The sequence below is a fragment of the Heterocephalus glaber genome, unplaced genomic scaffold (genome assembly GCF_053883595.1).
Source record: "Heterocephalus glaber isolate CG9 unplaced genomic scaffold, H.glaber_assembly_v1.0 deba00001509, whole genome shotgun sequence".
NCBI lineage: Eukaryota > Metazoa > Chordata > Mammalia > Rodentia > Bathyergidae > Heterocephalus > Heterocephalus glaber.
The window spans coordinates 20,700,972-20,707,066 of record NW_028258325.1 but is presented as its reverse complement, the minus strand read 5'-3'; the positions used below and the strand labels follow the sequence as shown (position 1 = coordinate 20,707,066).

The following is a 6,095-nucleotide window of genomic DNA, read 5'->3' as shown; positions in this document are numbered from 1 at the left end:
CAATGATGGATGTCATTATATTGTATACCTAAAATGTACCAATGATTAGAATGAATAATTGATAATGCAAAATAGGAAGAAAATGTCCAAAGAGGAAGGGGAAGTGGGAGGGGTAGGGGAAAGGGAAGAAGGGAAAGGAAAAATGATGAGAAATGGAAAAAATGGAAATAAAGTCTTTGTAAATAGGGAAGGGTGGAGAGGGTGAAGGGAGGGCTAGGAATGGGGAAAAAATAAGAACCAAGATGCATCATGTAAAGATACAAGTTCCCAATGAGAAATGTAATTGTGCTGTATACCTAAAATGTACCAATAAAAGAATTTAAAAAATAAAAAATAAAAAATAAATAAAGGCCCTGCATCTGATTTTCCCTGGGTGTCCTGGAATCACGTGCCCACCCCAGATCCAGGGAAACAGCCCTGTGAGTGGGATGCCCTGTCTGGTTGTACCCTGGCTATGCTCCCACCACCCACAGGATGGGGTGTTGGCGGGACTGTGTGGAGGCAGAAGGAGGCAAGGGCCCTGCCTAGAGGTCAGCGGGCTCCATAAACACAAGCGGGAGGAATGCCTGGCAGGAGACAAAGCACAACCACACAGAAACAAAAACACCCGGGCCACAAGCTTTCCATTTCTTTTGATGCTGGCTGAGGAAAGCAATCTCCGCCTTGAATCATTTAAATCTCTTATGGTCTCAAGTGACAGAAAACAAAGATAATTTATTAGCTCACACAACTGAAAGTCCAGAGGTAGAGATGACTTAAAGTGAGTCTAAGCTACTCAGGATTTGTCCCTTTCCATCTCTGTGGTGGTGACGGCTCCACCTCCAGGCTCCACCCAAAGACCCCCCAGTAACTAACCAGGCTCTCTCTCCATGCTAGCAAATTTCTCTGGCACTTGCATACCTCACATCCTCATCCTCACCAAATGTGACCCAGGAAAAAGACTGTCTTTTGGTGTTTTCTGTACAAGCCCTTGTGATTGTCATCCCTCCTGTTAGCCCACTTAGATCACAAGCTCACCAACCTAGGTGGCTGCTGGCTGGAGAAATGAGCTATGTTGGTTGGCTTGAGTTAAGTAGAGTCCATTTCTGGGCAGGCCCAGTCCCATCTAGACCAGCCATGAGCATGGAAGAGAGGTGAGTTCCTAAGGAAAAGTCATGTGGCAAAGAAGGCTTTTGTGCTGCAGGGAGAACCTACAGATGTACATCCCAACCCTAGAGGAATCTGCTATGTTTTAGTCTCTAACTATTGTTCATTTGTGAATGGGAAATATCTATGAAAACTCTTTCCTGCTTATGGCTCAGTGTGTCCTTGGAGTTGCAGATCACTGCCAACTTATATGACTGAATGAAGTGTAAATTTATCACAGCTCTTCAATCACATGTCAATTTTCAACCTTACCAGTGGGTCACTGTTTCAAAGAGGGGTAGAAACCATCAGATCCTGAAAAGGGCCTCCAGAGCCTTCAGGCCACCTCTCTTCTCTTGGGCTGTAGTAGCCCGAAAACAGCTTTTTTTAAAAAAATGTATTTTCATGAAACTTTGTTTAGAGAAACATATGGAGCTTTGAAATGTCAGCACACTGGGAAGAAAGCAGGAAGTGCAAGGAGTTTTGTGTTCCTGTCTCTTTTATTTACAGAGTGGGTTCAAAGTCGTGTTGGGTTAGAAAGAAAAAATAAACAAAATGATCTGGATCTGCTGTAGGTGACATCTGTCCACTGGGACAGTCACTAGCTTTTGGTTTCAAAAGGTTTTCTATAGATGGCACTAGTTAGTAATGAGATGTTTTCTTTCTGTCTCTAGAAGGAAAATTGGAAGGATCCTTTCAGAGCCAGCCTCTTTGGTGGTAAATAAATGTCTCCACCAGAGATAGCAACAAGAAAACCTCAGCAACTGACAGCTTAAAGCGGGGAGGGGGGAGGCACCAAGGCTAATGTCATTGCAAATGAGGGACAGCTTTGAAGGTTCCATGATTAAGAGTGCTGCACATAGACGACAGCGGGACTTGGCACATGATGTGACTAACTGATCTGTTTTCCCATGTGGCAACTGCTGCAGAAAAATTCCCCATCTTGTCTCACATGAGTCAACAGAAATCTGCAAGTGTCATAAAATGTCAGTGAACACATTTCTGCCACCAGGACCCAGGAGAGGATGATGGTGGAAGGAGGAAGGGAAGGAAAGGGAGGAAGGAAAGTGGTTCTCCTGCCACACACAGAGGATATCACCCAGGAGGCCTGTGAAGGACGAGTAAAGGGGACAAGGACTTCTAGCAGCACTGCGGTGAGCCCCGACATGACTTTCCGGTTCCTCCCCAAAGTCACAGGCTGTCCTAGCAATCCCACACTGTCCAGGACCTGCATGAACAGGCAGGAAAGCAAGACTTCATTTTTCTAATCTGATGCTCGCCAGGCTATTTTATCCACCAGATTTTCTAGATCCAACATGAAGGTTGCATGAGATTCCAGGAGCCCATAAATCTCCCTGAGTCTAAAAAGAAACAATTATTATTCTGAGCTACGTAAGAGCACTTCAAAAATCTAAGTTAATAAGTGCCTAAATAAATGTGCATGAAACAGAATTACATCCATTTCATTAATTGTTGAATTGATTGCTCGTAAAAATTTCATTACATTTGAAAACAATTTTAAGGTTAGATTTTATTTCACTTTAAAAGAGTTCCCAAGTATGTATGATGACTGCTGAGAATCAGAGCCAATTGTAAATTAAATGAGTCACTCACTGCCAAATGATTTCACAAACAGGATCATAATACTCCTTTGAAAAACTTTCAGCCAAAATTATGATTCATGTGGAAGGTGTGCACGGTTAAATAACTTTGCTAAGACGTGAAGGGAGAACTTCAAGAGAAACAAAATAAAGGGTGATGAGGATACAAAATCCTTCAGGCTGAAATTGTGGGTTGTTTCTTTACATGTAAGCTCCACTGCAAGGTCCTTTCTTTTATGCATCACATTGGGTCCCTGAGCATCCCCACTCCGAATGCAAAACTGCGGCCGAGGCTCAGAGAAATCCAAGAACGATTCCAGTCCATGTAGGAGCCAGTCAACAGATACTTATGGGTGTACTGTATTCCAAGAGATGTTTGGGGCACTGAAAATGTAGCAAGGAGAAGGAATAAATACCTGTACTGATGGAGTTTACAGTCTAACCAGGGAAAAGACTATTATCAAATAAGTCAGACATGGATTATGTAAGATGGAGAGTGTGCCAAGATGAAGAGCAGAGAAGAGAGAGGGAACATGATGTGGGCTGGAATTTCAGACACAGTAGCCAGGAAAGGCCTCTCAGTGAGCAAAGAACTGAAGTCTGGGGAGGCTGGGAAAATGGCGAGTGGAAAGGCAGGAGAGGAGAAGCCTGAGAAGGCAAAGGGAGCTGGAGCCGCCAGAGGACCTGAAGAAGAAGCAGAAAAACCTGGGAAAACTAAGACTGTTTCTTCCAGTAATGGAGGGGAAAGATCCAGTCACAGTGCTGAGAAAGGATCAGCTGAAGAAGCAGCAGCAGACCTCCCAACAAAGCCTACAGAGATCTCCAAGTTTGGATTCGCCATAGGTAGTCAGACAACAAAGGAAGCATCAGCTACATCCATCAAACTTGGATCAAGTAAGCCTAAGGAAACTGCTCCAACTCCTGCTCCAAAAACCCTTTGAGTAGCAGCAGTTTTTAATGAAAATGAAGATAGTGAACCGGAGGAAATGCCTCCAGAAGGGAAGATGAGGATGAAGAATATTGGAAGGGATGCACCAACATCAGCTGGACCAAACTCTCAATAAAGGAAAGCGTGGGTTTTCTGATAACCAGAAGCTATGGGAACAAAATACAAACTCTCATCCTGGAAATGTCCATGACCAAGACAATTAAATGATGTGTTTTGAATTGGGGTGTGGGTGGGTGTAAAGTTAAAAGGAACAGTTTCCTTTTTTAAAGAATGATATAAGACTATCTTTGGAGCTGCTTTTTCTCTTTTTTTCATTTTCTTTTAAGATTGAGTGGTATACTAATAAGTGAGATTTTGAAATTAGAGGTAATTTATGTTTTATATACAGATTTCAAGACATTTGCTAATTTTGTAGTTTCATGTGATTAGTTTCCAAAGGTTACAGATAATAATGAAGTCAGAAATGGTATCTTTTTAAGAATTCCATATTTTTTAGACATAACTATTATCACATTAAGAGGGAAGCAAAAAATTACTGTCTGTTAAAACTGCCAGCAGTTACTCCTAAATTAACTCCCTCATTGCCTAAACTGACTGTCTGGCTCCCAGGAACAGCCTTATAGAGAAAGGGGGAGTATTTTATTGAAAGGAAAATGTTGCTGGACTATTAACTGAAAGTAAATTTAGATAACATTGGAGTTTTTTTCCTTACGGGCATTTGCTTTGTTATCATATTATAGGTATGGTATTGCTCTCAGTGGATACAGATGCTTAGCTGTTTTACAAAAATAATTTTTTAAAAATTTCTATGTGAAGTATTGATATTTGAAATGGCCCATTTCACTTTAACGGTCTTGTCTACCTTCATTAGTCTTCAAAGAACAGTCATTTGCTACCAAAGTACATCAATATTTTGAATGTGCTTCTCTTGATTTTTGTTTGTTTATTAGCTAGTTCCTATAAGCATTTCCACCAGAGCTTGAGGAAAATCATAAGGAAGCTGCTTCTTTTAAAATACAAAGCACCAGCAAAAATTTAAATGTACATACTAGTTAAGTATTTGGCTGGTTTTTATTTTTTTAAAGGTATAAACACCAAAAAAAAAATTAACATTGTAGAAGATGGAAAATAATAAAATGCATTTTCTGTAACTTTGGCTACACATTTACATTACTAAGTTGTTATATCCAATTTGAATTGAACTCACTGCAGGATTTCTTATTAGAACAATTATATGGTTTATTTTAAGTGTATACATACCAACCAGTGGTCTCTCAAAAGCATATGGTAGGTACTGAAAATAAAAGGAAAGAAAATGCAAAAAAAAAAAAAAAAAAAAAAAGAACTGAAGTTTGGGAGGAAGTCATGTAGATATTTGAGGGAGAAACATTCCAGGCAGAGGAAAAGGAAAACGCAGTGGCTCTTAGCTATAAAATGTTTGTGTAGTCTGGGGAACAGCAAGAGCGCAGGGCAGGACAGCGCCTTCCTGGAGGAGGGATCAGGCTCACACTCACATTCACTAAGGTGAGAAAAGCCTTTGGGAGCCAGACTGGGGAGGGCCTCATGTGCCAGTAAGGAACTTGGACTTTATCCTGCATTAGATGGGAAGCCACAGGAAGCAAAGGTGTGACGGGATCTGATTTCTAGGCCAACAAGATTGCTGTGGCTGCAGTGTCACGCCCAGGCCAAAGGTGGCCGAAACGGAAGGCAGGAAACCTTTTTATAATGTCATGAGTACAACTATAGCTACTGCAACCATCCAGGCGAGATGTGATGGTGGCTTGAACCAGAGTTTAAGTGCCGGAGGTGAGGAGAAATAATAAGATGCTGGATTCAACGAGTCTCTCAATTCTTCCTTGTTTCTGGGCAGATGCATCCCTCCCCATTCCGTTCAGAAGAAGTGGAAGCAGATCATGCTCAGAGTTGGACAGAACAACTCCAAGAGTCCTGACGACTGCCGGCATGCCAGTCACCCCACACTCCCAGCAGACCTCCCACCCTCCTGCTGAACCCCTGGCCTCCAGGGGCTGCTGTCCTGGGAGAGAAAACATGCCAGAGATAAAAGCAACCTGCTCACACACACTGCAGAGAAAAACTGAAACTGGTTGGTTGCGGAAGCTTTTTTGCCCTTGTTTCCCACAGCTGTCTCAGGGGCTCACGAGCTGTGCTTGCCGAGTATGTCTCCCTGGCGTTCATTTCTTTGGGGATACTAGAGCTGTTGTTTCTAGCACAGGCGATTTTCATACGTGTGATCTCAGCCCTGGCTTTCGCCTTGAGCCTGACTTCAGGGAGGACACACTTCTACACTGGCTTTCCCACTTTCACATGCTGCTTCTATGGGGCCCAGCACACTCCAGGACACTCCAGGCAGCCAAGGGCCTGGCGTACCTTGACCAGTAGTAAGTAGAGGAGAAAAACAC

General features: G+C 42.5%; 1 pseudogene; it reads left to right on the top strand.

Annotated features, from left to right (window-relative positions):
* The first annotated feature begins 3,334 nt into the window (after window positions 1-3,334).
* Window positions 3,335-4,642, top strand: LOC147825086 (PEST proteolytic signal-containing nuclear protein pseudogene; annotated as a pseudogene).
* Window positions 4,643-6,095: the final 1,453 nt, after the last annotated feature.